We start from the raw sequence: 18,167 nt of genomic DNA on the forward strand, positions 1-18,167 counted from the left end.
GCAAACTTGAGGCCAATAACTGCTCTTCTGGAAATAGAGAGGATTTGTATTTGGCTTTATAAAGCACTACTAGAACATTATGCCGCACGGTACCGTGGGAAATTGCAAAGTTTAGCAAACATTGTGCAGTGTACACAAAAAGAGAGGTTCAGCTTGAACAATCTATATACAGTTTTCATATAAGCTATGATCTACAGTATGGCAGATTTAAATCTTTTTCATTCATCGATCCATAAAAAAACAACCTGAAACACAGAGGCCTTGACTGGCCTTTAAACAATCAATCTTGTCACTGCTATTAAACCGGACCTGTCACCTGAAAATCACCAGAATGTAGAAAATGGTCTGTGTTCTTTTTTTTTTTTTTTTTTAAACTGCACTAGCTTAAAGGGCATTTTAAAAAAAAAAACAAAAAAACTCTTCGTTTATTTAAAGCCATTTTAATTTCTGTGTAGTGTTTTCTTTTTTTCACATTATTCAAGTTTGCTGAATTAATGGTAAAATGAAAAGTTAGAGGGCATGTGTTAGGAATGCAATGTGACTGGGTGAACCTGCAGGGAATTGGCTGTGTCTATGGAGGATCCTGCTGAATCATCGTTGGGTCTGAATGATTTGCATGCATGAGCGTACAGTAGTGAAGTCTGCTGGTGGCTCTTCAGCTCTGGGACTTGAAGAGGAACAGTGTGAACAAGATGGCAACGCCCGTGAGGGACCGGTTCAGGTAAGTAATTTCACCCTTGACCACTGGACCTCCAGCGGTGATGTCACCAATGGGGGACTTTGCAAATTCGGCAAAGTTGCCCAACGATGGCAGTGCGGCTTTAACCCCTTAAGGACACATGACATGTGTGACGTCATGATTCCCTTTTATTCCAGAAGTTTGGTCCTTAAGGGGTTAAGATGGGCAGGGTTGTGTAAACAAACCAAAAAACACCATATATATATATATATATATATATATATATATATATATATATATATATATATCCATTTTAGTACCATGGCTAACAGAACAATACAGCTGTCTGTATTAGTTATGGTGCGAGGATTACACTGGAGCATCTATCTAAGGAGTCAAACCAGGGGTCCGATGGGTGTACTCCCAGCCTCCTTGATTGTAGCTGGAGAAATAGAAGTTTATCAGCAAGAACTTCAGTTAGGTTACCTCTGGCTGAGAGCGAATAGATGAGAAGTGGTAGTGAAGACTGAGCAGTGCAAACCATTTTTGTTTTGCGGTAGCAAAAACTGCAATACAGTACCATACGCTGTGCACTGAATACCTTACTAATACTAGACAATAACTAAGCAATGTCTCGTCTGATTTGTATGTATGCTGTATGCCACCTGTGTTGTAAATGTCACTGGAAATCTACCTTTTTAAATAAAGAATTAAAAAAAAAAGTCAAACTATTTGAAAACTGTTTGACTCCTTACAATTATTACATTTAGAGAAATCCTAGGCTGGGGTGCTATGCATCATGAAATAATCCATCCGAATTCCTCCTGCTGTGTTTTGATGAAGGTTTACATGCATGTTAAAGTCATGTGTGGCCGAAACGTCACTTATCTGAATCCATAAAGGATTGCCAAGATTTGTATTGTGCTGGACTCCTCTTCCTGCTGTTGGCTGTTTGTAGAGCCTTTTGCCTGTGCTCCCCAGGTGGACCTGGATCATAATTTGGTATTAATTGTTGTCCAATTACAGACTTTCCAATGCAGCTCAATGAGATGTCTTTGTGAAGGCTGGAATTCTGCGTAATTTGCCTGCCTCTTAAGTTTAGCTTCACGTAATAAAGCAGGAAATAACCTGGTTGGATGTCTGACAGTTAAGGGTGTATAATAGGGTTGATTTATAAATGTGAAATATGTACTTTTTGTAAAATGTGGGCACAGCAAAAAAATAAATAAATAGGTGCATGAAAGTACTGAGAACTGACAACAGCTCAAATAGCCTGCCCTTCGGTGAGTCCCATCTCAGATCTCAGGCTGGTTTTAGCTCATCTTGAGCCATTACAAAAGAACCAAGGCAATTTGCATATCAGACTGATCCCACCCAGAATTGCTGTCCAGATCCAAAATGCAGGCCAGTTATCTCTGCATGAGAGATACAATTCTGAATAATCGCAGGGATCATCTGTGAGGTATAGCCAATATCCCTCTAGGCACCATGAGCAAGAGGTCCACATCTGGATTACCCTTTAAATTTGGGGAGAGCAAAAAAAAAAAAACTTAGGAGCAAGAGAGTCCTGAGGACAGACAATAGCTCAGATCTCAAGCTGATTTTAGCTCCTCTTGTACCATTAATAAAAGAACCACGGCTATTTGCATATAAAACCGATCCCACTCAAAAGAGCGGTTCTGATCCAAAATACATACCTGCACGAGATACAGCAACTCCAGGTGATCATTTTGGCCTTATTAGGTCTCATCAGTGAGGTATAGCCAATATCCCTCTAAGCAGTGTGAGCAAGTGGTCCTCTACTAGCTTGAGTTCTGAGCGGGGACCTACCAAAGGGCAAGCTACTTGAGCTGTTGTCCTTTCTCAGTATTCTATTGAACCCTGTTTTTTTTTTTTTTTTTTAATGCTCTTGTTAAATTTAAAGGGTAATCCAAACATGTACACCTTGCTCACCGTGCATAGAGAGATATCCGCTTTACCTCACTGGCAAGGCCTAAGAAGGCCGAAACTGTCTGTGGTTGCTGTATCTCTCGTGCGGAGTCTCCCTTTATATAGTGTTTTCCTGGTTGTCCCTGCGTTGAAAGAACAGAGGGCATCAGGAATAAAACTGTAAAATAGCTAAAGAACACTATCTACTACTATGACCTATTGTCACATTCACCGACGGTACTCACCTGTCCCAGCGCATCCACACAGCCCTGGAAGTCAGTCTGCATTGGTTATAATAGTGCCTGTGGCTGCTGCACCCCAGTCTGCATACTCTGTACCTTGATTCACAGCCAGAAAACGCAGAGTGATTGCCCCAGTATTCCAAGATGACAGCCGCTGCATAAGGAGGCAGGTCAGAGGTTAAAGGAGATGTGGCTGAGGGCGGAGCCAGGACAATGATGCATCGAAGATGGGGCTGAGTACCACAGTCAGTCACATTGACCTCAGGTAACCCCCTCCTACAGGTGAGGCCAGGTTATGTGATTGAGCCACTCCTTTATAAGCAGAGCACACCTTTCAATCAGTGCTTGGTTGTTTTGTTGCCTGCCTCAGAACTCCCTGTCTTTCCTGTCCTTGCTGGTTTCCTGACTTTGCCTGCTCACTGGATTTTGCTGATTGCTGCCTGCCCTGACCTCTGGACCGTCTGACACTGATTTCTGCCTGACCCTTTGGATACCTTGCCTTGGATTTTTCTGTTATTTTATTAAAGGGACACTCCAGGCACCCAGACCACTTCTGTCCATTGGAGTGGTCTGGGTGCCAACTCCCACTACTCTTAACCCTGCAACTGTAATTACTGCAGTTTTTTATAAACTGCAATGATTACATCGCAGGGTTAACTCCTCCTCGAGTGGCTGTCTACTAGATAGCACTTCCTTGTCCACAGCACAGAAAACCTGTGCTAGAGCGTCGCTGGCATAGGCGTGCGCACGGGGTGTGCCGGGTGTGCCTGGGCACACCCTAATCCCCGCGGCACGCCTATGGATTGAGTCCTGCAGGAACGGAGTTCCTGCACTTTTTTGTGCAGGAACACCGTTCCTGCAGGCACTCAGCGCCCCCCTTCCTCCCCCCATGCCCCCCCTGTCATGGATGGGAGGGGGGGGGGCAAGAGGCTCCCCCCATGTCCCCCCCCCCCCCGGGTCGGCTCTCTCAATATCAGCCGCGGCGAGGGAGCTGTGAGCTTTCTGCTCCCTCTCTGCTCCCTCTCGCCGCGTCATATTCCGACTCCCAGCTACAGCAGACAGCCCGCGCGGCGAGAGGAAGCAGAGAGCACACAGCTCCCTCGCCGCGGCTGATATTGAGAGAGCCGACCGACCCACTGGACCCCAGGGACAAGTCCACGCCAGCACTCCAGGTAGGGAGGCTGGGTGGACATTTTTTTAATTAAAAAAATAATAATTTGTGTATGTGAATGTGTGTGTATGTGTATCTGTGAATGTGTGTCTGTGAATGTGTATGTGTGTCTGTGTATGTGAATGTGTGTGTCTATGAATGTATGAGTGTGTGTGTGTTTGAGTATGCATGTCAGTGTGTGTGTGTGTGTGTGTGTGTGTATATATATATATATATATATATATATATATATATATATATATATATATACACACACACACATATACATACACACACTGGAGTGTATATTATTTTTTTGGGGGGGGTGGGAATCTTGGTTCCCACACTTTATTCCCCAGGACTTTATTCTCCCCTGTCAGCTCACGCAGAACCGGCGCTGAGTGTCGGCTCTGCTCTAAGCCTCCATGGGCCGGCGGGGAGATCAAAGATCCACCTCACCGGCCCACAGCAGCATGAAGGGAGGCAGGAGAGGACCCGGGGAGCTCTAGACAGCAGCTCCGCCAGGTTCCTCTGACGAGATCTGAGCGTTGCCGCGGCAACGCTCAGATCTCACGAGAGTTAACTCTAGCCCCGCAGGCTAGATCTTCACTCTCCACTGGACCACTCTTCACTCTCCACTCTCTAGGGATGGCACATGGCAGCAAGGATCCCCCCTCCCTACATAAGGTAAGAAGGGAGGGGGGATATTTACTAATCTGCCCCCACCTCCACAATCTGTCCAAACATACAGCACACACACATACAGCACCCACACACAAAAAGCACCTACAGACATACAGCACTCTCACACAAACAGCACACACACAGCACCCTCACACACACAGCACCCACACACATACAGTACACATACAGCACCCTCACACACACAGTACACTAACCGCACCCTCACAAACACACACAGCACCTTTACAAACACACAACACCCTCACACACAGCCCACTAACAACACCCTCGCAAACACACACACACAAACAGCACCCTCAGAAATACATGACACCCACACACATCACACAAACAGCACCCTCACACACACAGCACCCTCACACATACAGCACCCTCACACAGCACACTAACAGGACCCTAACACACACACACACAAACACCCTCACACACAAACAGCACACACACACACACACAAACACCCTCACCCACATAGCACACTACCAGCACCCTCACACATACACACACACAGCAGCACCCTTACACACACCACCCTCACACAGCACACTAACAGCACACACACACACACACACACAGCAGTGTATGTATATATATGTGTGTGTATATATATATATATATATATATATATATACATATACATGCGGCGTGTGTTTGTGCTTTAGGGTGCACACCCTAATGCAATAGGCTGCGCACGCCTATGGTCGCTGGACGTCCTCACGCTGTGTGAGGACCTCGAGAGTCGCTCATTTCCCAATAGGAAAGCATTTTCAATGCTTTCCTATGGGGAGCGCTAATGCGCATGCGTGACATTAGGTCTCCCCTGGTAAGTTACTGATGGAGTTTTCACCCCTTCAGCAACCGGGGATTGGGGGGTGGGAGGGAGAGGGGACCTGCAATGCCATGAAAACGGATTGTTTTCCTGGCACTGGAGTTTCCCTTTAAAGCCCCTGTGCCTTCACTGACCGAACAAAATCCTGTTCTCAACCTCAGGATCACTGTGGACCATGCTTGTAATGGAGAGCTGATACTGCACCTGAGTTCCAGGACTGAACACGACTCCAGTGGTTTGTTACACCTATCCTGTTTCTTCTCTGCTAACTGCTTCACAATGTGGTGTTGATAATCAGATTTATTGAGCACTAAGACAGACATATGGGAGGTGTCAGTGTGGCAATCTTGTTAATAAACCTGATACCCCTGAACCTGACCTTATTTGTGATGATAGTAGTACTAGTAATTCTTACTATTCCTTATATTGCTGTCCTGCAGACGTATTGAGACATTCTATTGGTTTCTATGGTGATTGCTTCATATTTAGCACTTTGTCCCATAATAGCCCTTTTAGCCTCCATAAATCTTTATCTGACTAAAGTGAGACTTCAAAGTGGATTTCAAAATTAAGGCCACAGTAGCCGAATTGGAAACATGGCTGATGTAGAGTATAGTTCCAGTTCTTCTACTTTGGCTTTCAGTTAGAAATTTCACTTTAGATTCTCACTTTAGTGAATAACTTTGTAATGTTTGATCTTTACATCTTCTATTAATATCAGTATAACTATTAATATCTACATACCTCGCTACCTAACCAAATAAAATCTCCTATTAGGAGAAAGTGTGTTACTACAAAAGTGCTTTAGTGAAACAGTATCAAAGAAGCCAGCAGCTCTATACAGTAGTGTACCCTTCTCTCCACACAAGAAATACACAACAAAGCAACAAGTGGTACAAGTGAAACCTATACCTTATGTTTGCGCTGTAAGCTAAAAGAGGTAGCTTACCCCTCATGGTTTTGATAAGGGTGTGTGTGTCAAGTATATATAAAAAGATACAAAAAATAAAATGTAGTGTAGATGGTAATAAAATTGTGACAATTCCGATTATGAGAAATATGGGTCACTCACATTTAAAAGAGCCTATTAAATTGTCTCTGTAAATAAGGATTGAATGCTCTTAGGGCAGCATCCCACCACTCTGGCAAGAGAAAAGGGAGAGACATCCAATGTGTGGTATAATCAATGAAATACCATAAAAGCAGGGGTGGACTGAGAACCCTCAGGGCCCCCGGGCAAAATAAATCAAGGGCCCCCTTACAGGCCCCACCCATACTCCGCAGCAAGCGCCACCCATGTCCCGCCTCCATGCACCGCCTCCAGCCACACCCTACACAATCTTTAGACACAAGGAACAAAAGTGCAATAATCCCTTCAAGGCCCCAGTAGAGACTACAATTGAGGGCTAATGGGCCATGGAGGGGGGGTCTTTCGAGCAGAGGCTATCTCAGTGTCCTTTAGAGAGTGTGTTAGAAAGAATCCCCTCCAGGCCCTATTAGAGACTACAATGGAGTCTAATAGGCTTGGAAGGGGGTCTTTCTAACAGAGGCCATCTCAGTGTCCCTGCTGGAAACAGTCGCCTCCAGGCCCCAGTAGAGACTACAATTGAGGGCTAATGGGCCATGGAGGGGGGGGGGGGAGCATTCTAGCAGAGGCTAACTCAGTGTCCTTTAGAGAGTGTGTTAGAAAGAATTTCCTCCAGGTCCCATTAGAGACTACAATGGAGTCTAATGGGGCCTGGAGGGGGGTCTCTCCAACACTCTGGTTCCTATTCACAATATAGCAACACAACATAGCTCGCTGATACCTAGGCCAAGTTGGCTCCTCTTACCTTAATTACTGTTGCTGGCTGGCAGTCTGTGGGCTTGCTGGAAGGCTGTGGGCTTACTGGCTGCGGCTGGCAGGCTGTGGGCTTGCTGGCTACTGCCGGCAGGCTGTGGGCTTGCTGGCTATGGCTGGCAGGCTGTTGGCTTGCTGGCTGCGGCTGGCAGGCTGTGGCTTGCTGGCTGGCAGGCTGTGGCTTGCTGGCTGCGGTTGGCAGGCTGTGGGCTTTCTGGCTGTAAGCCTAACTGGTGGCCTGTGGGCTGGCTGGTTGGCTGGCTGGCTACTGGCCAGCCTGTGGGCTGGCTGGCCGGCCTGTGGGCTGGCTGGCTTGCTGGCTACTGGGGCACTTGTAGATTATTTAAAGAAATAATCCATGCACAATAACCACTACTGCTCTGTGTAGTCGTTATGGTGCCAGGAGGGCCGGGCCCCCCTCCCAGAGTAAGTAGTCAAACCGGGCCGGGCCCTCGGACCATGTCCGAAGTGCCCGACCGGTCAGTCCGCCCCTGCATAAAAGTATCAAATATTAAGCTCACCTTTTTCAGAGTCTTAGAATCCTGCCTCTGAGGGTAACAGAGATGAAGATTTTTGAGGCTTCAGAGGACTTTTAAAGTGCTAATAAATGTATTGTGCAAGAAAATATTAAAACATATAAAATAGAGGGGGCGGAGCCTGACCACTGCGCAGATCGGTTGCACTTCATGAGAGCTCTGCTGGGAAACTCAAAATAGTATTTGTATCTAATGATTTGTGGTCCACTATTGCAGTTCCTCAGCAGTTAAAGTCAGTTGGCAACCAAGAGGAATCCCCAGGGGTTGACATCACTGATATACTGAACAAATCTGGTGTCTCCGGCTGGGGGCAGCCCTGTGGCCTACAAGAGGCCGACTCACTGTTGGTGGGGAAAGGTGGCCGATTACTCTACCTGCTGCAAGCCAACACTCACAAGATCTCCCTCACTCTCTGACCCCCCAGCCCCCCACTGGTGAGGGATATCCCGGTAATCCCAAGCCACCTGCAGCCACCAGTTCCAGTCATCTTCTCATACAAAATGGCAGATGCCTCGTGTAACCTTGCACTTCAACAGCTGCAAACCTCCATTCTGGATTGGTTAGATGAACTGTTTACTGAGTTCTGGTCTAAACTCATCTGTTGCATGAGAGCTCCTGCGGAAGTTCAGCTGGCACCTAACTTGCCTTCGACTACTCGGGGGGATGCCTCTCCTGCCCAGAGTGGGAAGACTTACAAGGGGGTTCCTATCTTGCATACCCCCAAGCAACAGGAGCTGTGGATGCCGCAAAATTGTCAGTGGTGGCGAAATAGGAAGCGCTCCACCCGTATTGGTCGGAGTGCACAGGGGCACTGACCCTCTCGGGTGCTATTACAATGCTACAGACACCGAGGCAGCTGACCGTTAACTCCCTCAACTACTCATTGCAATCTGGCATCTTCAGACTGCTCGCACTCTGGCTCAAATGGTAGACCACCATCATACTGGACTGTGAGTTAAAACCGATGGGCATAGGTTAATGGGAGAAGGATCTGTGAGCCTCTTTATCTTGTGTTCTGTAACCACATTTCTCTTTACCGGGAACATTGTCACCGTTATGACTTACCTACACGCAGCCTATGCTTTATCTTGTATATGTTCATATTACTTTTGTTCCAATCTAGTTGCCAATTATCACATGTAGCCAAAACACATTTCACTCCCCTTGGAGCTTCCTCAGTCAGTTGTGATCTGATCCCATGAATCTTCCATCTATCTGTAATTTAGACCCTCCTTTAGGGTCACATGTTCAGTCAAATTATCCAATCCTGATACTGCATGTTTTTTTTTCCTCTTTTACCTATAATATTAAAGTATTTCCCACCAATAATCCTTGAATTTTGGTGGCGGTTGGCAGAAGTGCATGCCGTGTCACTCGTGGTTGGCGGAAGTGGCATCGCAGGATTCCACGCTCACCGTCACCTCCATACCACTCAGATGTCAGCCTTTCCCCCACCTACATTGCGTTCCGATGTCTTCACGTCGGAAAGGGGAGGTTGGCGGTGGCATCGTACCTCGCTGCCAACCTACATAACTGCTATTTAAAAAACAAAACATAAAGGTGTTTTTCTTTCACTGTTGATCATTTTGTGATAATGCGATAATGACTCCAGTACACATGTCTGTTCCACAGGCGAGAGCAGGTTAATTGTGCAAAGCCAAGTATAGAAACTGACTTTTTTGGACATGACTTACTTTTATTGGGTCCTAATAAAAATAATTATTTACTTTTGTTTTCTTCTAACAAAACAAACAAACAAAAACGGCACACAAATGAATAAAAGGGCTAGGCTTAGCCTATAGGACAGAAATCCTTCTATCTACTCTCTTGATTGATCTTCTTTAACTGTAAATCATAAAAAAATAGTAATATTTGGATGAGCACTGCAGGTTCACTGGGCAGTAAGGAGAACCTGCACTCGCTGTACCGGACAGTACAATGGCGTAGAATCTGTTTTTCCAGTGCGAAGAGAGAGAAAGGAAAGAAATTTACATTATAATTGATACACACTCTGACTACTTTGTGTTTTGAATAATTCAGGATACTTCTAGAATTTAAATCACAGTTGCTCACCATAAAATACATGTTTGATAATGGTTAAGGCAGCACTGAGCTCGACTTACTGGTATAACAAAATTGGCACGTTAGATAACTTTAACATAATCATTTCAATTTCTCCACACATGCACTTTAATAAAATGCATTCATTTTTTTTTCATCAAACTCTCTCCAGGGGAATTGTTAGGAGGGGGAACCTAGGCCTTACTCATTGTAAGCCCTGAGTCCCCTGTAATATTAATATTAAAGATATTCTCCAAACACCATAGCATGCAGTAGAATAGTTTGAGATCTTACTTTGGGTGTACCAGGGACCGCTCCTCGCCTTCCTGGAGGTCCTGCCTAGGAGCTTCCAACAGCTCTTCTGAGCTAAGGCCTATAGTGCTCAGAAAGCTTCCAATTAGACAGGGGGCTATAGTGGATTCAGGGAACAGCACCTGGCGAGCCACAGGTCATAAGTCAAAACATTCTAAAATTGTTTGACTACTTAACCGTGGAAGCTCCAGGGTAGCTCAGGCACCATAATTCCTGCAGCATGCTGTGATGGGCATGGTGCTAGGATTGTTCGTTAAAGAAGTAACACCTCTAGTTACATCATTTGTGACAGTGTCCTTTTAAGGCTCCATATGTTAGTAATTACACAGCACAATTTGGGGATTTTGCTGGAAGTTGAGGGTTTCAAAGCTGAGGGTGTGGGTTTAAACATCATGTATGGTGTTTATAAATATCAGTTTATATAACACTCTTAATTTATACTAAAATTTGGTGTATAATCTGATTCATAGGGTTTAGGTTTGAATATGGGGTGGAGTTCAAGAGGGACTTTAGTCAATATATGTGGGATGGGTCAATAAGAGGTTTAATAAATACAATTCTAGAACTCATTACTTATGATGACTGAGTTCCAAATTCAACATATATTTTATATTTTGATGAGATCCATAAATATTAGATATATAGAATCAGGGTTATTCACGAAAGTATGAGTTGTTGGGGAAGTGAGATGAAGAAAGTTGAGAACGTTTAGGCCAGAATAGCTGAATTTAAAATATAGATGCTTTAGATAATTTTTCCAACTTAGACCTCAACTTTTTTTTTTTTTGGATAAGCTTTTGAAATGATTTACTATTTTTGGATACCCTTTTAAAGCGATTTAATATTTTATAGACATTTAAGATTTTAAGATTTTTATATTTTGAAAATATATTGGCATATTTATTTATATATGATATATTTTAATATTTAGAACAAACCATTTGCAAAGTTTATCAAAAAATAGGAAATTATTTGAAAAGCTTATCCATATATATTAAACCCGAGGTTGAAATTCTTTTTGATTTCCCACTTTGGGGAATAACCCTGTAAATATATTTATATATATATATATATATATGAATGTATTTCATTCTAAATTTAAGTGTCAGTGTCACTTCTTCACAATTCACTCTTGAGTGAATAGGATAGATGGATGGATAGATGGATAAATATTGATTTGTCTATTGGTTTATAATAGGCCTTCCAGTAAGCTAAAATTTCACAAGCAATAATCATCCCTCCCTAATAATCTCTTATTATTCATAGTCTAAATTACCTTGGATGAACATTCTAATGATTTTATTAAAAAATGTAATGCTCTGTCTTTTTCAATTAATGTTTAGATAACCCAGGTCAGAAAATCATCATTTCACCCTGGCTTTCCTAAACCAACCCCCCCACCCCCCCAAAAAAAAACTAAAATAAAAAAATGAGGAGCACACCAGTGCGCATTTGTCCTTTGCCCTTTTGACCCAACATAGCGATAACCATCATAAAGACATCAGAGGATCAACGGTAACATCGGAAGTGCCGATAAAGGTGAGGATATAGCCAGGTAATTACCTCATAAGCTAGGCCATGCAGTGAAGCAGTAAAACAAGATGGCATTGTCCTAAAGTCCTCAGTCTGGGGAGGGGTCCAGGGGGGAAGAGAGAAAATATCAGGGAATTGTATTTGCTAGGTTAAAGTCTCGAGTTACATAGAAACATTTTGTGGCTGCTGATCTGGAGCAAGTCTGTCTATCGACTTGAAGAGGTCCTTTGTAGGAGTTTAAAGACTTGCTGACAGGCTGGAGGTGGGGGAAGAGAACTTCATGAAGATTTTGGATTTTCTACATTTCTTACATATTTGAATTAGAAATTACTTCCATTAACAGTAAAAAGCATTTTGAACCTGACCACAGCTTGAGAATGTCATCTCTACTCTGTTGCATGCAATTAAGGCTTTTCTGCGACTTGCAACAGGCTATGCGCTATTGTTGCAATTTCTCGTACAACACACTTCTTACACCCAAGCGACTTCCTGCACATGCAGAGGGACAATATCTTCTTTTGTGGTGGAATTTGCCTATAGGTAGCTGGATACGATGAACCATTCAGTAGCAAAGGTTGGACTAATTGCTACTGATTTGCTCTCTCCACATCGATATGAAGGGGACATTTTTAAGTTAAGACTGTGTTTTTTCACTTCTTATAGCTATTTAGTTCCCCCTAACACTTGAACATATATTTAGTTCAAACACATTTTTATTGGGCATGGGACCACATAGACTTTAGGTGCATAGATAGCTGCTCAGCTCATCACATAGTGTACCTCAGGGACAAAGATGCTTACTTTGTTCTGGAAACTCAACAAAACCCAGGTTTTAAGGTTTTTCCTGATTGGATACAATAAAAACAATTAAAATTAGTTACTAGACATCATTGATTTGTATATATCATTTGTACTCTCCTGGCATTAGCACAAGTTCTGTGGCATCTGTGATCTAGACCACGAGGGCTGTAGTTAGTTGGGATCATGGAGCCCCCAAATCTGGGTTCCCTCACCCTTGGATTGTTTTGTCCCTACCTGCTCTGCTTTCCATGCCTGCTCATTGTCTCCTCAGTGAGTCTAGGAGTTGGCCAAGAGGGTAAGCAGCACTGCACTTCTTCCACCCCAGGCTGAGCCTTACTCAGGAGATTGGTATTGGGAGTTAGAGCAGAGCATCATGGCAGCAAAGGAGATCAACGCTGCTTTCCCCCAACTTTGAATGAAATTCTGAGTGCCACAGTCTAATTCAGAGAGATACAGGGGTACAATCCATTTCATTGTTATTGCACTCTGTAAGGTGGACATTAATAAGTGAGCAATGGGTAGGAAGAAAATGCATTTGATATATATGGTTGTTTGCAGGACCGGCCTGTGTGTGCTTGTCTTTTTTGGTTGTCTGTGTGTGTGCCTGTGTGCACCTTTCTGTGCCTGTGTGTGCTTGCATTTATTTGGTTGTCTGTGTGTACATGTCTGTGACTGTGTGTGTTTGTCTGTGTGTCCCTATCTGTGTCTGTGTGTGCTTGCCTGTGTCTGACGTACTTGCCTGTGTGTAGCTGCCTGTGCTTACCTATCAGTGTCTCTGTGTGCCTGTCTGTGTATGCATGTGTTGCTGTCTGTCTGTGCCTGTGTGTGCTTATGCATGTCTGTGTGTGTTTCTGTCTGTGTGTGTCCATGTGTGTATGTGTATCTGTGTGTGTGTCTGTAACAGTGAGTGTGCCAAGAGATGTGATAAATGGTGGAATTGTGAAGGGACAAAGTGGGGCTTTAAAATTAGGTCACCAAATAATTTTTGGTCACAAGTCCTGAATGTTGTTTGACCCTAGTAACACCCATGTAGGCTTCAGTCTTGTCCACTGACCTTAGAGTAGTAGAATTGTGTTTCCTGGTATAGACACAATTAATGTGATCAACACTACAGTCTTGGTTATTGGCCTAAATTTTCTGGAATTGTTTTGTTTTTGTATAGGCTCAGTTACTACAACCCAAAACAAAGACTTAGTCACACTGGCATTAGAGTACTACAGTTGTCCTCTGATGGTATAGCCCAGGTGTAGGTAACCTTTGGCAATGACAATTTCAGTCACACCAACCATACGTATACTAGGATAGCATCTCTCTATTGATGGACTGGGTGTTCAACCAACTTTTTAAAAGTAATGACCTAGAATTTACAAATTGTGTCATTAAACTCTCTGTAAATTGTTACAGTTACTGGTCCTGTCTGATTTGAGACCAGTTGGTTCTAGAGTGGAAGTTTGCATTTATTATTGCCCAATGGGTTGTGTTTATAAATAAATTAACCAAAGTAGCTTTAAAGACAATTATCAAGACTTTGCCCAAGTTCTGCACAGTAGAGAACTGGTCAAATGTCAGGATGTAGTGTTTTTAACTTCGTTACGGTGTTATTGCCATTGTAACAAGGGCAAAAGCACTTTCCACATTCTGATTTATGAGGCAGATATAACCTCTGACTCTCAGCTTCATCTTCCCATCCAACTCCTACACAGCCTCCGGAGCGCATTCTTCATTGAACAAGCCCAATATTCATAATAATGATAATAAAACGCGCTTGCATTTTTTTTTCTTCTTTTTTTCCCTTCTTACAGCCCTTAGCTTAATTTGGCTCATTATGCTGTCTGACGAGCTCTTTATAATCCCACTCTCCTGCTGAGATGGCTTTTACATGTCAGCTCCTTTTAGTCTCTCTCTGACTGCAGTTTCAGTTTTTCTGAAAGCTGTGCAGACGAGAAAAAGGGAATTATTCCATTAAAGAGGAGCAATTTTTGTAATGCGACTTAGAGTGTTCTGCAGAAGTGTACCAAGTTTCCTTCAATCTCCACAGTATTATTCACTCATTTAGTTAAATGATGTTTCTAATTTCTGTGTAATTACCTGTAATGAGGACCTCTTTCTCTTCTGATGAGACTTTAGCTTAATATGAGATGTCGTTTCTTTTTCCTTTTTTTTTTTAAGGGGCTAATTACCTTTTGAGAAGAAAATCGTAGTTTGTTGTCCAGAGTCCACAAATTATTATTTTATTTCCTGCCATCTCGGCTGCCAGTAAATTATGAAATTAGGTTTCAGAAGAGCATTAGCGTATTTGGAAAGGAATTGAACGTTGTATGTCGGTGACTCCCACCTTTGCCCCTGCACTCTCCTGCTTTCTCCATTCAAGACAACAATTGCAAACCAATATGGAATTAAGGGGCACTTATGTAATATGTGTGTGTGTAAATACACAAAATTATTTGTACATATATATTTGTGTGTGTTGATTTTATTATTTTCATTATTATTTTTTTTTATTTACTATTATTTTACTATTATTTTAGCTTACCCCTGATATATAAAAAAAAAAAGCCCATTGTTTATAGGATCAAAAGGTTGTGACCAGGAACACTTTCACCCTATATTTATATATAGCATAACACTAACCGATAAAGGTCTCTCTCTCACAGTTAGATCCCACAAGTTAAATAATAAAATAGTGAGCATACTCAATATGTTATAAAGTTACCACAAGTATATATGGATACAATCCTAAAAAGTAGAAATAGAGACCATAGGGTAATACAGTTTACACATATATTAAAACCACACGTTACTGGTCCAACTCACATGTTTCTGAGCCACTTAGAAAAAGTTGTCTCAGACTAGATGCTATAACTCAGAGAATACAGCAACTCCAGTGGGTTCCTGTTATAGTCAGGATATCTCCCAGCCGTGTCATCAATGGTTACCTTCAAAAATCCAGGATGTAGGATCAAGTTAAAAAAACACAATTTATTATTTATAACATAAAGATTTAAAAATATATAAAAACAAGGTAAGTCCACTGATTGCTTGCCACTTGACGCGTAGTTCTGTTCTCCTCCACGATTCTGTTTATAAATGGAAATTTTGGCGCACTTCTTAGTGGATCCCGGTTTCCATTTCTGCTTACATCATCATTACACGTCCGGCGCTTGTGTTTTGCATTCTTGCGTTGTGACATCATGACTGTATCGGCGTAATGACGTGGTAGCTGAAAGTTTTCAAACCGCCATATTAGAAAGTCCATTGCAAACAGCAGTTGCACATATACTATGCTAATATCATAACATTAATATGCATAGAAATCATGCAAAAATGATAATAAAACATTTTGTTTATTACACAGGATATTAAGAAAAAAGGAGAAAATTGGAAGGAAAATTTATAAAATGGGGAAAAGCATTATAAAAAAAAAACTTCATCAAAAATGTCTAGGACGTAAGAATTTAAAACGGCATGAATATTTAAAAAACACATAAAATCACAGAAAACTATATAAAAAAGGAGGGGAAAAAAGTGAGATTGAATAAAACACTTCAGAAACTATTATATGCAAGAATTTATCTCAAAATCTGCATTTACTCTGCGAAGTAATAATGCGTCAATGTTAAATTACCTCATTTTGAATTTACTGAGGAGACTCTCAATATCTCCTCCCCTCCATTGTGTTTTAAGCCCTTTTATTCCCATACATTCCAATCCACTGGCATCCCTACCATGGGCTTCCAAGAAATGCTTGGATACACTATGTTGGCACAATTTCCTATTAATGTTATTAATGTGCTCCCTAATACGTATTTTAAGAGCCTGTGATGTTTTGCCAATGTATTGAAACCCACGGGGACTATTGTTTACTTTATTGTATACTTTAAACTGTTATTATATCTATCACTCCAGTTGTGAATAGTTGAAAATTACACTATGTCAATTTCAAGTTTACGTAAAAGTTGGCAGAGTGGTATGGATCAAAAATTTGGCATAATTGAAAAAGAAAAAAATAATTCTCCCATCTTGATCAGTGATGACCTAGATACGATATGTCTACATCTAGAAAGACTCATGATCAAAGAAATAATTGAAATGGGAGGTCTATACATTAGACAAATCCCCTAAATTCATAGAAGAGACAAATATATTCATGGGAATTTGGGATAAGGCCCTTAAGTCATTTGCCATGCACATGATAGGGATCATTATAGAGCAACATACACTTAACCTACACCAAATAGAGGAAGATATTAAAGATATCCAGATGAAACTTGAGCCCTTCTTAGAAATGGAAGAGTTCAAGTATCTTATGGATAAGACCATTGAGAAAGTGAGAAATATAGAAAAGACAGTTATTGAAACTAAAAAAAGAAAATTGAAACGAGATCAAGAGGATTATTTGAGAGGGAAAATAAGACCCCAGAAGGAAAATAAGAATTTTAAAAAGAGGTAAAATTCCTATGCTAAAAACAATAAAAAAAAACAAAAAACAAAAAAAAACTAATGAAACAAGAATGCCCCGAAGATATAGGAAGCTCTCTATAAGTAGATCTCCAATACCAAATAGATCCCCAAGTCGACAAATGAGGGAATACGAAAGGAAAGGTGAATGAATTGAAGTTAAATCAAAACAACAACAAAAAAAAACCCAAAGAATACCCAAAGATTGGTACACCATGATAGGGATCCTAAACCTTTTTTTTCGCCCCCAAAAAATGATATTCCTGTCCAATAGAGTTAATCAACTCCAACATCTTAATAAAAAGGATTTTTTTTAGGACAGAGGATGACCAGAGTAGCAGAGAGATCAAAGATGCATACTCCAATAAAAAGAGTAAGACAAGAAGAGGAAATAGAAAACAGAAAAGGAGGAGGAAAGAAGGAAGGAGGAGGGATTAACAGACATAAGAATTTTTCATTTTTCAGATAAAATTTTAATTGAGTCACATAAATATGTTTTAAATAAAGGATTTAAATATGCCCCAAATTTGAATAATTTTTAGACATTACCAAATTTTTTTGTAAGTTGTGTTTAAAGAATTTTTTTGACAAATTTCCAGCCAAAAATATTGATTTAAAAGTCACAGAAGATAATAATTTTAAACATACATCTTTTAAAAAGAGGTCAACATTTTATCCGAGTTATCGAAAGTCTGATGCGATGACATTTTTGAAAAGTTATGTGTAAAAGATTTGAAAATGATACAACCAATCAAAGATTAGAACAAGGAATTCTAAACAAAAGAGATTATGATTTTTTTAAATGTGAAATTTCCTAGGATTCCGGTTTTATATATTTTACCCAAGGTCCATAAGGATATTAACAATCCCCTGGGAAGACCAATCGTTTCAGGTATTGGTTTTATCTCCCCGTCCCAATTTTTAGATCAATTCTTACAAGATTCTGTAAATACATTTCCCTCCTATTTAAAAGACACAATGACTTTATTACAGATATTTTATGATTTTAAGTGGGAAGAAATCATTCTTTCGAATAACTTTTTTTGGTTTGAAAATAAATTTTACTTACATACAAATGGAACTGCCAGATTTGCC

The sequence above is a fragment of the Pelobates fuscus genome, chromosome 10 (genome assembly GCF_036172605.1).
Source record: "Pelobates fuscus isolate aPelFus1 chromosome 10, aPelFus1.pri, whole genome shotgun sequence".
Taxonomy (NCBI): domain Eukaryota; kingdom Metazoa; phylum Chordata; class Amphibia; order Anura; family Pelobatidae; genus Pelobates; species Pelobates fuscus.